The 16,590-nt window shown below is 48.3% G+C and overlaps 1 protein-coding gene across 9 annotated transcripts in view; it reads left to right on the plus strand.

The window, feature by feature from the left end:
* The first annotated feature begins 2,568 nt into the window (after positions 1–2,568).
* The window catches only part of TBL1X (transducin beta like 1 X-linked), a 211,091-nt gene continuing 197,069 nt past the window's right edge, over positions 2,569–16,590 (plus strand). For 2 of the 9 annotated variants that reach the window (XM_070257973.1, XM_070257977.1), the window contains exon 1: positions 4,473–4,611. The gene's annotated coding sequence lies outside the window, so the exon portion shown is untranslated. Of the gene's footprint in view, positions 2,932–3,619; positions 3,680–4,308; positions 4,612–16,590 lie in introns of those variants that run through there. The other 7 variants (XM_070257969.1, XM_070257978.1, XM_070257974.1 and 4 more) reach the window with 7 other exon arrangements.

Raw genomic sequence — 16,590 nt, forward strand, 5'->3', positions numbered from 1 at the left:
GACTCTCTGAAAATAAGGTGGGTCTGGGGAAAATTAGATATTGGATTCAATGAACACTGGGCAATAAGTCTCATGAGAAGTTTAACACCTCTTCCTACTGTCTTGTGTCTTTTTTTTCAAAATACTAGACTTTTTTTTAAGCACAGTTTTAGATTTACAGAACAACTGAGCACATGGCACAGAGATTTTCCATATTATCAGCCTCCCCCCCCCCCCCCCCCGTTTCCAGTGTTAACATCTTTCATAAGTGTGGCATATTTGTTACAATTAATGAACTAGCACGGGCAGGGGCCATGGTTTACCGTAGAGCTCACTCGTGGTGATGCGCAGTTCTACGTGTCTGGACAAATGCATGAATTGCACGTATCCACCATGACAGTGTCATACAGAATAGTTTCACTGCCCTAGCAATCCTGTGCTGCACCTAGTCACCCCTCCCCCCCATCCCCAGAACCCCTGGCAACCACTGATCTTTTTAGTTTTGCCTTTTCTAGAATGTCATACAGTTGGAATTATACAGTACGTAGTCTTTTCAGATTGGCTTCTTTCACTTAGCATTTAAGGTCCTCCATGTCTTTTCACGGCTTGATGGCTCATTTCTTTTTATTGCTGAATAATATCCCACTGTATGGATGTACCACAGTTTGTTTATCCATTCACTTAGTGAAGGACATCTTGGTTACTTTCACTGTTTGGTAACTGAGTAAAGCTGCTATAAACATTCCGGTGCAGGTTTTTGTATGGACATAAGTTTTCAACTTAGTTAAGTAAATACCTAGGAGCAGGATAGCTGTAAGTGCTGGTATGACTATGTGTAGCTTTGTAAGAAAATGCCAAACTGTCCATGCCGTTTTGTATTCCCACTACTGATGAATGAGGTTTTCATTGCTCTGCATCCTGTTAGCATATAATATTGTCATTCTTTTTTTATTTTGGCCATTTTAATAGGTGTATAGTGGTATGGAGTTGTTTTAATGTGCAATTTCTTAGTGATACATGGTGTTAAGCATTTTTTTATATGCTTATTTGCCATTTTTGTATCTCTTTGGTGCGTTCTTTTCAGATCTTTTGCTCATTTTTAAGTTCGATTGTTTGCTTATTGTTGAGTTTTAAGAGTTCTTTGTATATTTTGGATACAATTTTTTATCAGATATGGATTTTGCAAATCTTTCTCCCAGTCTGGGCTCGTCTTTTCATTCTCTTAACAGTGATTTTTGCCGGGCAGTTTTTAATTTTAATGAAGTCCAATTGGTCAATATTTTTCTTTTGTGGATCATGCTTTTGATGTTCTATCTAAGAACTCATTGCCAGGAGCTGGCCCGGAGGCCTAGTGATTAAGCTCCATGAGCTCCGCTTCAGTAGCCCGGGTTCACAGGTTCGGATCCCAGGCGCAGATATATACCACTCATCAGCCATGTTGTATCGGCAGCCCACATACAAAAAAGAGGAAGATTGGTAACAGATGTTAGCTCAGGGTGAATCTTCCTCAGCAAAAAACCAAACCAAAACAAAACAACTCCTTGCTAGACCCAAGGTCATCTAGATTTTCTCCTATGTTATATTCTAGGAGTTTTATACTTTTGTCTTTTACCTTTTGAGTTTATTTTTGTGAAAAGTGTAAGCTCTGTGGCCAGATTAATTTTTTTTTTTATTTTGCATATGGATGTCCAGTTGTTCCAGCACCATTTGCTAAAAAGGATCTTCCTTCCCCACTGAAATGGCTTTCCTCCTAGGTCAAGGATTAGTTAAGTCTGCTGGTGTGGATCCTTCCTGCCTTTAAGGAAAATTCCGGCTACTCCTTAAGGGGAATACTGATAGCATTTGTTGCAAGCAGCTTCTTATATTCCAGGTCCCCCCAGTTAGCAACGAAAAAATCATTGCTTAGAACATAGACGTTGGGCAGCGGGTCCCTGTGGAAATCATCGCGGCTCACGTCCTGCATATTAACCTTTGCTTTGGCCAGAAGGCGCTAGCTCCTTCCCTGTTCTACTTTCTTTCCTCTTTTCATTGTTTTCTCCCACCTTATAAGACTGCACATTTGAAAAATCTGCAAAACAGGTTAAATGAAATAGTCTACCACCCACCTACCACCCATCTAGCATTTCAGGAAGAGGAATTTCGGTGATGTTATGATAAACGTAAGGGGTCTCTTTTCCTGTCTGCGGTCTTACCAAGTCCCCTGGGGGTCCTAGGAGTCTATGATGAAAGCGCTCCACTCCTTACATGCAAGAAGACCCTTGGAATTATTGGGACATAATCAAACAGCCAAGGTGGATTCTGAGCTCCCTTGCAGCGTTAGTTCTCGAGGACCAGCTGTAAAGACTGGTCACACTGGATCACGTTTGGGGCGAGGATTTCCACCACTTTCTCATACTTTAAGTGATTGGCATCTGCCAAGTAATCGAAACATACAAAGAGGCCTTTTCATCAAGTTCAGTTCGGCATTTCCAGGCAGCTAAAGACAAGCGGGGCTGGCAAGCCAGAGGGCCAGCTGGGCTGCGCGGCTACTCGAGAGTGTGCGGTAGCCGAGGGCCGCGTCCCCGTAAAGCCGAGAGCAGTAATGATGTCAACTTGTTATTTACTTTCCAAATCTGAATGACTGAGCAAGGCGAAAGGAGAATCAATCAACCACAATGTGACCCTACAGGCGGAAAAAACGCAGCGCTCCCACCAGCAGGCGGTGGGGGAAGGGAAGCACGTGTAACCGGGGCAGGGTTGCATCATGAGCTCGCTCGGGTTTTCTATTGCACCCTTGGTTTTTCGATTGCATGTAATACCTCAGCATCAGTCTGCACGAGCCCAGGGAGCCCGGGAGCAACGACGGGCAGGCTCCAGGAAAGGCCCCACCACGTCCTTTTGGGGGGTCTTGAATGGCAACTGACACATAATAAGACACAATCTATTCTGCTGATTCACAATTATGGAGACTGTGTAAGTGTATTTTTTATTGATGTGCTCTAATAATGGTGTAGCAACAGTCGTTTTACATCATTGACGTTTTACAGCAATATTTGGCAGGGTAATTTTTAGGTCTGCCTTTTTGAGGAAGGACTAGCCCCTTAAAAACTCACCTGGGGCCCCCTCCCCACAACAACCAGAACAACAAATGGTCCAGTGTCCCAGAAAGGAGCAAGTGAGGTTACAGTTTAAAATGCTGAGTGTACTGGGCTCTTGGCGCGAAGCTCGTTATACACCAAAGGGAGGGGCGAACTTACTTTAAAATATTCCACAAAGCAGACCCCAGAGGTGCTGGGGTTGGGGGTGCGGGTATCTTTAATTGAATTAAGGCCGCGAGCGGGGGGCAGTTGTCACCAAAGTGGAGGGAAGGAGGGAGCGCTGGGGACTTGGGTGCACTAGGGCTCGGCCGAGTAAGCCATTGCAACATGAAACACTTTGCAAACGCCAGAGGTCTGAAGCCTGCGGGTGGGGGTGGGGGTGGGGGGGTGAAGAGGCCCCGCGGGCCCGGGTCCCCCCAACCCCCCGGAGCCCCCACAGCCGAGCTCCTGGCTTCCACCCCTGTGTGTCCGAGTTTCTTTCTCCCCAAGCATTTCTGCCTCTTCCCGGGAGGGGTTTGCCAATGTCGAGGCTCAACCTGAGCCCCAACGTTTTGGGGTGGGAGGAGACACCATCGGGGCGTCTTCTAGACGGCCGAGTTTGAGGGAGCTGCACCCTTGGCCAGGTTGCAGGGGGATCTGTAGAGGCAGCCGGGCGGCGTCTTTTTTGAGATGGGGGAGGGTAACATTCTAGCAGCGGCCGGGCTCCCCTCTCCCCTGGAAACCTCCGGGGTGGTGGCCCGAGTTCCGGTCCCCTCCAGGCTGTGGGGGAAAGGCTGCGTTTGGGACTGAGTGGGGGGCAGGCCCGGGTTCCCTTCATCTCCAGTGGAGGCCACGGGGAAGGGACAGGGTTCGGAGCAAGGAGGGAGAGGCCGGGGTTCCCCTCACCCACCCTAGGCGTGGGGGGCAGGGGAGAGCTTGGGGAGAGGGGCTGTGTGGGGTCGCAGGTCCCTCTGCCGTGGGGGAGGGGCAGGATTGGGACGCGGGGCCTCCCTAGAGGCCGTGGGGGAGGGGCCGTGGGGGGGGCGCAGACTCTCTTCCTTCGCCGGGGGGGGGGGAGGGGCAGGCCTCGTGTCCCCACTCTCCGAGAGGAGGGGGGGTTTGGGACGCGGCCCCCCGGGGCGCAGGGGAGGGGCTGGGGGGAGGGGCCCCTGGCCGTGCTCCCGGCCCGGGTCTGCGCGCTAGCGGCCGCTCCCCCCGGAGGTCACTGCCCGTGCCGGGCCCTCCCGCCGTCCCGCCCTCCGCCGCCGCCGCCGCCGCCGCCGCTCCCGCCCCAGCCCCCCCCGGCGCTCGGGAGCGAGGAGCCTCCAGCGCCCCCGCCTCGCCGCCGCCGCCGCAGCGCCCTCGGCCGCCATTCGGCACCCGAAACTTTCCAGCGCCCGCGCCTCTCGGGGACTCGGCGGCGGCGGCGCTGGGCGGCCGGGGCGGCGGGGGCGGCTCAGGCGCCGGGCCCTCGTCGGCCGCCGCACGGCCCGGGCTCGGCGACGGCAGGCCGGAGGGAGGCGCGGAGCGCAGCCGGCGCGGCGGTGCCGCCACAAGTTGCGCTGCCCGCGGCGAGGTGAGTGCGCGGGGCTCGGCCGGCCGGGCCGGGCCGGGGCGAGGGACGCAAACTTGTCCGGTTGTCCGGCGGGGGGCTCGGCGATTGGTTCCCCCCGGGGGGCTTCCCGGCGGTTCCGGACGCCTGCCCGCTCCGGCCGCCTCCGGGGCTCTGGAGGGGCAGGTCCCTAACTGTCTGTAGGGCTCGGGCTGGTGTGCGGCGCGCTCCCTGCAGGCTGAACAATACCCCGAGGTGGCCGTTCCCCAAAGTGCCGGCGCGTCCGGGGCGGGCGGAGACCGGAGGGGGCTCCATTGTTTTGGGGAGGGGGAGGCGGTCGGTAAGTTTGGGGAAGCGCTGGGTCTCGCCCTCGGTGCCCCTTTGTCTGCCGATCGTGGGCTGGCGGGGCGAACCTGCGGCGCCGCGGGCTACCCCCGTGGGGGAGGGGAGCCTCATTCATCCCCGCGCCGGCCGGCGGGCCCGCCCCGGACCAGGTGGAGGCGCGGCGCCGCGCAGTGGAGTGAGTGGCGGGCGAGGCTGCGCTGGCCCCGCGGCTGCTCAGTTTCCGAGGCGCTGAAACTGTCAAGGAAGTCGGGAGCACCCCGGCCCGAGCGAGGGGCCCGGGCGGGGGTCCACATCGGTGGTGAAGGGGGCACCCCTGGTCAGGCGGAGTCTGCAGAGCGCGGCGTTGGGAGGGTGCAGACCTGTTGCTCCCCGGCTCGGGGGAGGGGGTGCCCCCAGATCCGCTTCCTGGGTCCTGCTCCCCAGGGGACTGCCCCACTGAGGGGGTCGTTACTCCGAACAGGGTGCGGGATGCGCCTCCGGGTGTCGGTGGTCGATGGGTGTGTGACAGTTTGGGGTCGCTAGAGGCCCGCTAGCGCTGGGATAGGGCCTGGACTTCACGTGCGTCGCCCGTGCGCCGTCAGGCCCCGGCCCGGGCTTGCTGATTGCACGGCCGGCCTCGCGTTCTCTGAGCTAACAGCGTTGGAAATTCCACAAAGTTAGAATGGGAGGTGTTTTTTTTTTTCCTAGTTGGTAATACTGTGGAGCAAAACCCAAAAAGAAACAAAAACCCACCTCCTATTGCATCTGCAGCTGTTTCTGCTTTGCATTGTCACATGTGGCTTGACCTGACTTCTGGATGTTTTTCTCTCCTGACGCGCCGCCCGAGTCCCTGGTTTAACCTGGAAGGGGAGGAGGAGGGAGAGGGAGAGGGGGAGAGGAGCGCCCTTCTAAGGTCCCAAGCGGTGGCTTTGGGGTAGCAGATGGCTCTTGATGATTTTATGAAAAGTTTACTACTAGTCATTCCTAGGATAGACGCGATTGGGGGGGGGGGGCGGAAAAGAAAGGAAGGAACCAATAATGTTGAGTATGGAACAATTAAAACGTTAAGACGATGGTTTTATTTTAAAGGATGTTAATGTTTCAAATGTGCTGCAGATTTTCGTGGAAAACCACCCAGCTGACTGACTAATCCAGGGATAAAAGTTGAAGTTCATCATTGACCCACTTATTAAAATAGCCCCTTGAAGGGATTCTCGCTGTTAAGTGAACACACACCTGTGGGACAAAAATGGACATTTTTGATGTTTTATTTGGTGATGTGCATTTTGCCCCCTTAGTGGGCTCAGAGACTTAATGTTTGCTAGTAGTTTTAAAGAAGATGCAGTTTGCAAAGAATAATGATCATTTTATTATGGAGATATCTGAAAGTGAATGTTGCAAAAGCTGGGGTCCTTTTGTCAGTTATGTGAACCAGATCAGTAGCTGAGTGCAACAGCATCTTAGTGAGGCTTCAGAAGTGTGCCCAGCTGCTGCTAGATGCCATGTATTCTCTAGGTCCCAAGGACACCAGGAGCAAGGCAGGCCCCCGTGAGGGGACAGTGGGGCATGAGGGAGAGGCTACCTCACCACCAGCAGGGCCTGTGTCACTGGATCCCTTGGAGTTGGCTTCTGTCCAGGCCATGGTCAGTCCAGGAATTATCATTATCAACACCCCCATTTGAATTTCACACGCTGATCCCTCCATCTCCCAAACCTTACCCTTCCTGGAAGCTGGGGTGTTTTAATGGACTGGGTAGAGAGTGCATGGTGTCATAATTGGTTTTGAATCTTACCTTCATCTTTTGGGGCCTCAATTTTCAAATCTGTGTGATGGCATCAAGATTCTGCCTGGATGGGCTGTTTTGAGGGTTTAAATGGGCTCCATAGCTTGCAAAGAGGTGACTAGAACCCCCGAATCTAACTCCATCGTGACAGGTACTGCTTAGCTAGAAAAGCAGCCTTTACCCTCCTATGGCTTGAGCTAGTGAAAGGGCTCACCCTGTCATGCTCTGACATTGACCTTGAAGGCCTGCACCTCTTCTGGGCGTCATTTTCTGTGTGTGTAAAAATAAAAAGGGGAACTGAAATCGTGGTATTCACTGGGTAGTGCAAAGAAGGAAAAAGGGAATATGTGTAAGGTTTTTGAAAACTGTAATGCTGCCTGTAAATTTTAGGTATTGCTATTGTACAAATAGAATGATTGTCTTAGGTTACTTGCATGCGATGCACTGAAGATTTTATAGGTGCTTAACGCCCTGCGTGTAGCAATTATTTCCATTCTGCAAGCAGAGGAGACTGACGCCTAAGGATGTTAAGTAACTTGCTGATAATACATAGTGGAGGGAGGATTGTCTCATTGCCCAAGCCCAGCTTTTCAGCTTGGCATTATTTTGACTTCCTGTCTACCTAGTGTGAATTTTCCCATTTGGAGACAAAAGCTCTTCAAATTACCCCCCCCACACACACACACAGGAGAATCTGTGTTGAAATCTGCATGTACATATAGAGAAATCTCAGCGGAATCACGAAGTGAAGGGATTGTTTTCTTCTGTAGCTTCATTGCCCAAATGGTAACCACTATCCACAGGTGCATATTTAGGTTCAAATTAATTAAAATTCAATAAAATTAACAATTCTGTTCTTTCAGTTGCTCTAGCCATATTCTTGTACTCAAGAGCCGCATGTTGCTCGTGGGCACTATATCGGACAGCGTAGAACTTGCAGAAGGTTCTGTTGGCGGGTGCTGCTCTCTAGTTACCGCAGTGAAATAGTAATAAAGGAAACAATGAAGAGAGTTAGTGTACTTTTTTGTTGGGGGGGGGAGAGGAGAGGCTAAAAAAGTTTGGAATAATTCGCATGTAGACCTTAACAAAAAGAAAGAAAGACCCATTTCAGCCAGCGATTTGTCCAGGAAAGTGATTTCAGTGGATGGATTCTTAACCTGAAATTGACAGCTGTGGTTTTAGCTTGAGGTGCTTTGCATCAGTTTGAAATTAGAAAAGCAGATCTCCAAGCCAGAGTCCCTCACTGAGTGTTTAACCTTGGGCAAGGCATTTAGTGTCTCTGTGCCTCAGTTTCCCCATCTGAAAAATGGCATAGCCCTTCCCCAAGCTGCCTGCCTAGGTGAATTGTTGTGAATGTCCTTTGGGATGGTGTGGAGCCCCAGGTGTCACCATCAGTGAGGCCCTGGTGTGGGCAACTAAGAGGTGGGCCATTTCTGATGCGGTTAGACCCTTATACCTCGGGCTCCTCCCCTCCCCTGAAGTTGAAGTCCTAAGTATTAAGCTTCAGTCTCTTGAGGTCACAATCTTCCATATTAAAAGGCTGATAAAGAATCCTTCCAACAAAGTGAGACTTCACAATAGTCACAGTATTTAAGAAAAATGGCTGAGTACTCGCTGTTTCCTGTGCACCGGGTCCCTGAGTGAGGGTGTTATTTTTATTACTTACTTGATGTGTCCTTTGCACAGTTCTTTGTATTTTTATAGCAATGGGTTAGAAATTGTGTTTGTAAATGAGGATGGAGGAAAAACCCAATTTTGTGTCTGTCAAGAGAGGTGACTTCTCAGTTGTCCTCACTCAATTCCTCTCAGCACTCTGGTGTGAAGGGCCAGCCTTCGGCTGAAAGGGTGTAAACACCTGGGATGTCCTCGATTCTCTTCCAGAGGTGGGGAAGGGGTCTCTGCAGAGGGAGGCCGGGCCAGAATAGCTATCCCATGGAGGCCCTGAGCGTCAGGAGTTCCTCTCTCTGTTACCTGTTGGGTTGGAGAACCCATCAATTCAAACCTGGGCCTGCTTCCTTTCCCAGCTTTCCTCTGGGGTGTCAAGATTGCAGGGCTCTGCACACGTGGCCTAGAGGACAGTCACAGTTGCTCTGCCGTGGGAGGCGAGACGTCCCAGCTGTGGTTTCCGGATACCTTGTGTTAGCCCATTGGCTGAAAGGATGTGGAGATTCTTTCCCCCTTAGGAAAAAAAAGTAGTATGCCGCATCCAATAAGTTGTTAATCTTTCACCACCAAAGACATTTGAAAAATAATTTCAATCAGGAAGCAAGACTAAAGTCATTTTGTAAACACTTCTTTTTTCAAGTTGGGAAGATAAACTTTTTTTTCCATCACTATTTTTAGTGTGAAGGAAGTCACTGGCCTCTTGAGCAGAGACTGGATGCGAGCCTGCCCCTGGGGTCTTGCCCTCCTTGGCCCTTCCCTCCTCTCCATCCTTTCCGAGGGGCTCTGCCAAATGGACTGCACTGGCCAGACTGGCAGAATGAGGTCCAACAAAACCAAAATAAAAGCTGGATGTGGGAAGAGACTAACAAAGTCAACATGTTTATAAAGGGCAAAGAGAGCCTAGACTGAGAAAATGAGTTTAAAACCTCAGGGAAAAATGCAGTCATTAAGGAATTCGCTCCCCCGGCGGCTTCTTGACCAGGGAGCGGGCAACTTGACTGAAGATGGTTGTGTTCCCCGAGCTGGCAGCCTTTTGCGAGGCAGATCTGTACATTATCACAGCTATCAAATATTTATTGCCAATCCGCTGCCTGATTGAAGATTGCAGAAGTGAACTGGAAGCCATTAAAGAAAGTGAATTGGAGCAAATTTAAAGTTTGAACAGAGGAGAGAATATTTTTGTGTTACAAAGGAGGTTGGGTACCATTTTCGTTGCTTTGGTTTGTTCTTGGCAGATGGGAACAGAGAGATGGAGATGGGGCACGACACACAGGTTCAAGAGAAAGGGAAGTCTTAAGAGATGAAAGTAGAAGAGATGGTTGTTTACCAGAGTCGCATTTTCAACATTGACCTCTAGAATCTTGCAGTCAGCGAATGGTTCTCAGTTGAGGCAGTTTGCTCCCTACTGTCAATGGGCAGTTTTGGTTGTCATGAGTCGGGGGAGGGGGATAGTGGGTCTCCTGGCATCTGATAGGTTCTTGGATGCTACTAAACATCCATAATGCACAAGACAGCCCCCACCACAAAGAATGATCTGGCCCCAAATGCTGGTGATGCTAAGGTGGAGAAACCAGCCCTGGATTATACAGTCCTGATTTGGTCAAGATCCATAGGGCAGGTGGAGGCCAAGAAAGGATATGTCAACTCTGTAGTTCTCAAGGCACCCGTATGGTTTTTTGGAGTACCCCGGGAAGTAAATTACAACATAGCACCCATTGAGATGACAAGAGTTGCAGCTGCTCGCAGGAGGGGGAAGGAGGAGTTGGCAGTGAAGGGACTTGAAGGACAGTAGAAACAAGGCCAGGAGGTATTGGGGGAGGGGGCAGCCGCCAGTTGCTGAAGCTCTGCCTCACTGCCAGTAGTTTAGAGCCTCTGATGCAGGTACATCTTGAACGTGTGTTTTTTGACTTCTTGGTTTTACTGATGTCGTCACAGATTTCCTAGGTCTTACTTTTGGTCAGCTTCTTGGTCCTTTTGGTATTTATTAGGGAAAAAACAGCACCTGTGTAATGTTTGTGCAGATCCTCTTTGTACCCAGCGGTTAGCCTGGAATTTGGGGTCCCCCGACCATGCGGGGTGCTCAGGAACTTTGGAGGGTGGGGCCACGTGAGCATCTGAAGTTGTCGCCCTTGCATGACTCTGGATGCTGCTTCAGGCTCCATCCCTTCCTACGACCGAGTTAGCAAACACTTTGGAGCAACTGGGCGCTGAGGAAACACTCTTCCAGATATCAGCCGGAGGGCCGAGTCTGGTCCTGCTGCCTGCCAGGGCCTCCTGAGCCAGCCCGCGCCTGATGTCCAGGTGACCCCCAGAGGAGCTCCAAGCCCAACCCTGGTGGGGGCCTCCTGGGCTCCTGGTGGTCATGGGGCGGGTGACACGGCTCTGAGGGAAGCCTGGTTTGTAGCCAGCTGGCCATGCACTGACTGCGTCTTTGGGCAGATCACTTACCTTCTCTACCATTAGTTTTCTCATTGAGAGAAAGAGAAAATAAAATTTATTTCTCAGGCTTGTTGTATTGAAGGAGATAGGATTATTTTCATGCGCGGAGCCCAACATGCTTGTACTTTCCTCCCCTCTGAAGTTGGAAACTGAATGTGAAATGTATCTTTATAATGATGGTCTCCTGCAGTTGCTTGCTTTCTTACCTTTTTTTTTTTTTTACCCCTTTTATGTTAAGTTTTAGGGCTAATTTGATATATTTATATAATTTTCTAAAGTATTATGTGATGTAATTGACTTTTCCCTTTCGGTGTGTGGTTTTCTGAATTCAGCGCGTGTATAGATTTGTGTAACCACCATCATAATCAGGATCAGAACGACTCCATCCCCCAGCGATGCTGGTGGTGCTCTCCCTCTGTGCTTCCTCCGCAGTCACCCCTCTCAGCCCCCGTCAGCTCCCTTCTCCAGGTCCTGGTAATCACATTTTAACTCAGGATGAAATGCCTTATGGTGAATCCCTCCACTCTTCTAGCACCTTCCTTGACACTTCTCTCTGATGAACATGACGCTTTTGCACACTCGGGCCCCTGTGCTTTCCTCAGAACAGCAGGATTTGCACCGTAGATATTATCAACAGCAAGGAAAAGCTAAGCCTACCACTGCGGAATATTTATAAGAAGCCATAGTGAAAAAATACCAGGTGTCTTGTTGGTGCTGCCAAAGATTGGCTGTTTTTCTTATGTATTAATTCTGGCCGCCAAATTGGTTGAGATGGGACATTTTTTGATGGACTTTCAGAGACTGGTTCCCAGATCTGTCTGCACAGTCCCGCCGAAAGATATTTACTGTGTAAAATGTGTCAGAAGGTTACAGTCATGTCTTTAGTTTCAAAAACAGGACTCACAGGTTAAGAGGTGTTGCGCTTTTCCCAGTGGGGTAATAATGTGAATATAAAACTGCCTAAAAATATTAAGTTGTATTTGCATTAGTTTGTTGTAGAAATAAAATGAGTTCCTACCTCTGTGCTTCTATGAGTTTGTTAACCTGTATTTTCCTTTGGATCGTAATTTCGCTATTAGTGATCTATTAAATGTCATGTCTTCTAGAAGAATCCTTGACCTGGTGTTTTGGCTACTTGCGTCCTGCCTTGGGTGGTCTGCCTGCTTGTGTGGTCATTTAGCCCGTGCGTGTCCTCACTTGGAGAGTGAAAGGGTTGACATGTGGATCTTGAGGCTTTGCCTGCCTCTTGTGTGTGAGGATTTTAATCTGGAAAGGGGACACTACTTAGATGTTGGGTAGGCCTTTTTCTTTTCTTTCAGGCTGGTTAAGGATTATGGTGGTTTTATGCTAACTGAAACTTTGGGTAAACTGACATTTATGTCCCATGCATTGAGTGTCGTTTTACCCACGATTAAAATAAGAAACATTTAACTTAACATTGATTGGTTAGTTGCGTATTTTACTTAAAAAAACAACAGCAAAACAATCCAGCAATTCAGAAGACACTTTGGGCTGTTGGATGTTTCTGAATAATTCTCGTGAGCGTTGTAGTTTCCCAATCTCACAAGACTGTGAAATAGGCACAAACAATGCTCACAGCAGAATTCAGTGTTGATTCTTGAAGAGGGTGTCTGCCTTGAATTCCTGTCATTTTTTTCCTATCGTGGTGGATGTAGCTGGAATGCATAAAAGAAAACACGAGAGTTTTCTTTGCTTGCTTCCTTTGAGCCTAGAACCTAGAATATGACCCCAAATAGTCAGCACTGAGCACTTTCCTTTCTGGAACGCTTGTCACCAACCCCCAGGGAGGAGAATACAGAGGCAGGAGGAAGTGAGGACCCCCCCCCCCCCCCCCCCCCGCCACCTGATCACCTTCCCACTCTCCAAGAAATTGAAGACTTCCTCAAGTCTGCTGAGAACTGGGCACCCAACATCATCCATGCTGGAGCTTACTGTACATGATGCCATTTTATTTCTTAAATCAGTAATAACACATACTTTAATGTGGTAAGACCATAGAAATCATCATTAAGAACTGGAGAAAAATTCAGCACCACCGATGAGCCCTTTCCCATTCTGGTGCCCTGTGGGTGATTCTTAGTTTTAGCCAGGTCCACTGTGCTCCACTTTTTCTGGTTATCTTGACATCCATTTGAAGATGAGAAATGAGAACGTGGAGTGGAGGTCTGTTACCAAGGTCATGGGATGCAGAATCTGTAGCAGCAATATGCAAACGTGTTTCCCAGCATCTATAAAGTTCCAAGTGGTCGCAGCCTTCTAGGTTGTATTTCAGAAAAGCAGCTGAGCAGAGAACTGATGTGCCTACCATTTGGTTCATTTAGAGCATGGATTAAACTTGGGTCTTGGCCTTAGATTCTTTTTCCAACGGAATCTTATCAGGCACTTTAATCCCACACAACTTTAACGCCAGCTCTGTGTTGGTAAAGACTCAAGTATTCACAATTATCAGCTTGCAAAGGGTGATTGCCAGTTCCTGACAGTCACAGGTTAGTCTGGGAGACACGGTTTGTTTTAACTCCTAATTTGATTATGAAAAAATATCATATTAGGTTTGTATTTCTAAGACCATGGGTGATTCAATGCCAGTTTCAACTGTTTCCAGGGATCTGTAACGTAATACTTCAAAAAGCCTAGCCAGAAGAAACAACATACAGTGTTGGAGGTGCACCCAGCTTAGAAGTTGATGAAAATAAGAATGATCTCATGTGTCCAGTGCATGACAGAAATTATTGTAGACCAGATGAGAACAAGAAGAGGCCTGTGGAAATTAGAGTTGCCTTATGAATTTCATGGGACCTCTGATAAATTCTCTGATAAATTTCATGGGGCTCTGAGTACATTTCCTTTAAACCAATAGTCTCTACATTTTGTTGTGGGAGTCGGGAGAGGAGGACCCAAATGCCTTGTCTCAGGATTTAATGCCCAAAGCGGTCTCCCGAGTGGATTTGCTGTCGTCTGGCAGGTGCAAAGTGAGATTGTTAGAGTGTGGGAAGAAACTATCAGAATGTCCACTGACTTTTTATCTAATACTGAAAAAATGACTATTTTTGTGGTCTATGAAAAATGCATATAGTGTTAGTTGCATGTTGTACATAGTTAATAAAGAAATGACATGAGTTGGGGGCACATGCTTAAAACTTTTTTCTGATAGGGATATGCAGTGTAAAAAACATTTAGACTTTACCCCAGAGGTGGGGAGACGGGGTGATATTGAAGTCCCTGAATGCAAGTGAGATACTTGGCTTCTGCTGCCAAGTTGTGTGTGTGGGTTGGTGGGTGTGTGTACGCACGCACACACGCGTGTGCACATCAAGTGGCTTTGAGATCTATGAGCTTAAATATTGGACGTCACTCCAGAGGTGCAGCTGTTAATGAGGTGAATAAGGGAAGAAAGAAGATGCAGTGACAGGGTCCTGTGTGCACTTTGGATCTACTGGACTTTTTGTGCTTTACAAGCTGAAAAAATATTGGTGTTTTAGAACTAGATGACAACGTCTCGGTTGCAGGTGCCTGAGGAAGCTTTGGAACAATGCTGTGCTTTTGAAGCATTTCATGCCTCTGCAGTGTTTTCATAATCACTTCATGCTGTTTATAAATCAGCTGCTTCCATTGATGTTTTGCCCTTGGGGCTCCTGAGAACCAGGCGTTTTGTTGAAGAAGAGGTTCAGACTTGAAAAGACAGCACCAGGAGCTAGTGCGGGAACCGGCTTGCGGTAAAAGTCCTTGGGTGCCTTCAGCCTGGCTGTTTGCTGTTTTCTTCCCAGAGACATATTTCATCCATCATAGTTGTTATTAAATTTTTTTTTTTTGCATTTCACATTAGCGACTTTTTTGAGAAAAAGCTGTCATTTTAGTTGATGCTGTATTAACTGGTGTTAGAGGGAGTAAATAAATATAAAAATTATACTACCCAGACCACATTGTGGGCTATGGAGGTAAGAAATAGGATTCACCTGCAAATTTAAGGCCTCTGCCTGGGCTCATTTGCTGAGAATGGCTCAGGGTTTGGTTTTCATGAGACTAAATGTCAACCACAAGTAGTTCCAGGATTTCCACACCAGCCGTTTTGTTTATTTGTTTAACTTGAAACGGTGGCTGTGTTAGCTTGGGTGTTTGTGTCTAATTTTTGGTGTTCGTGCCTATTTTCCCTCTGTGAATATTGAATTTGCAGGGTAACTTGTATATAAAGCCAAGGGCGGAGACTGGCACAGGGCATTCAGAAGCCTACAGGTAACTATTCTTGTTCCTTTCTACAGACCAACAGGACACCTGGTGTCACATGTCATTAACACTCTACTCGACATTCATTTGTCCTTTGGTAAACTGCAGTTTTTATCTTCCACTCAAAAAAAGACCGGATTGTTTCTCTTTATGGTGATGTTCAGAAGGCACCTACTGTAAGGGAAGAGAAGCAGAAAGTAGAATTTTTTTTTTTTGAGGAAGATTAACCCTGAGCTAACATCCGTGCCCATCTTCCACTACTTTACATGTGGGACGCCTACCACAGCATGGCTTGCCAAGTGGTGCCATGTCCGCACCCGGGATCCGAACCGGCCAACCTCGGGCCGCCAAAGCGGAATGTGCACACTTAACCGCTGCGCCACCCAGCCGGCCCCAAGAAGTAGGATGTTTTAACATCTGTCCTATGCACCTTTGTCTCTGCTCTTCAGAGATCAACACTGTTAAGCTCTTATGCCAGATTGAGTTGTGAGTGTCTTTGGGAATGTGCTTTATCTGTCCCTGAGCCTGCCCCTTCAAGAGAAGAGAGAAATTACACACAGTATTTGGCTTTCAGCTAGACTTCTTGAGCCTTGTCCAGTCTTGACTTCATATTGCAAGCAGGTCAACCAGTCACCAGTGAGTCGCTTCAGCTCTGGACCAGAATCCTCTTCTGTCTTTGTTGTGGAGTGACAACACTAATAATTTTTCATGTGATTATTTGCCAGTCATATTACTCTGCATAAATATTTCTGAGCTGTATCTCAGAGACTGGCCCTGACCTGAGGCTGTTCTCAGAAGCCCACACCAAAGTCGATTCTATTTCCTGAATGCGTACCTAACACGCTCATGAAGTGCAGATAGCCATGTGTCATTTCTGGGAGCGTGAGGCACAGGCGTAGAAGCAGGAGTGTAGGCGAATAGTGGGGCCTGATGGGAAAAGCCAGCAGGACGTTAAATCCGCGAGTACACTTACCTTCGAGAGAGAATATCAAAGCAGACGAGTGTAGAGTGTTGTTGAAGTGCCATTTACATAATTCAGATCAAGGAAGGCGGTTACTTCTCCTTAGGAAGACTGAGTTAGTAAAATTAGCTATCTTTATTTTTCCACAGAAATAAAAATCAATTGCAGCTCAAATAATCGTATGTGAAGCTTTGTAATTGGAAATTTGAAGTTAGCAAAATTATATAACCCTGGTTAATTACATTAGTGTACTCAGACTAAATATAGAATAAGATTAGCTCATGGAAATATTTCATTTTTATCTCAGGCAGTATAGCTCGTGTTCACCCAATAGTTTCTAGTTATATTTTGTAATTTTTTGATCATTCTGGAAGAGTTTTTCAGACAAGTTAGTTGAAACAGGAGGCTGTATGTTATCATTATTTCCTAATTCATGTGTACATATAAGAGGCACACAGACTAGGCTGTCCTTCGTGGATTTGCATTTCCTGGGCACTCTGTGCTCCGTGCCCAGCGCAGGTGAGGGAGAAGCTAGGGCTCCCGCTTTGCTGCGGGGCCTTGGCTGTAAGGGAAGTTTGGGCTCCATTC

This window comes from Equus caballus, chromosome X, assembly GCF_041296265.1.
Source record: "Equus caballus isolate H_3958 breed thoroughbred chromosome X, TB-T2T, whole genome shotgun sequence".
Classification (NCBI taxonomy): domain Eukaryota; kingdom Metazoa; phylum Chordata; class Mammalia; order Perissodactyla; family Equidae; genus Equus; species Equus caballus.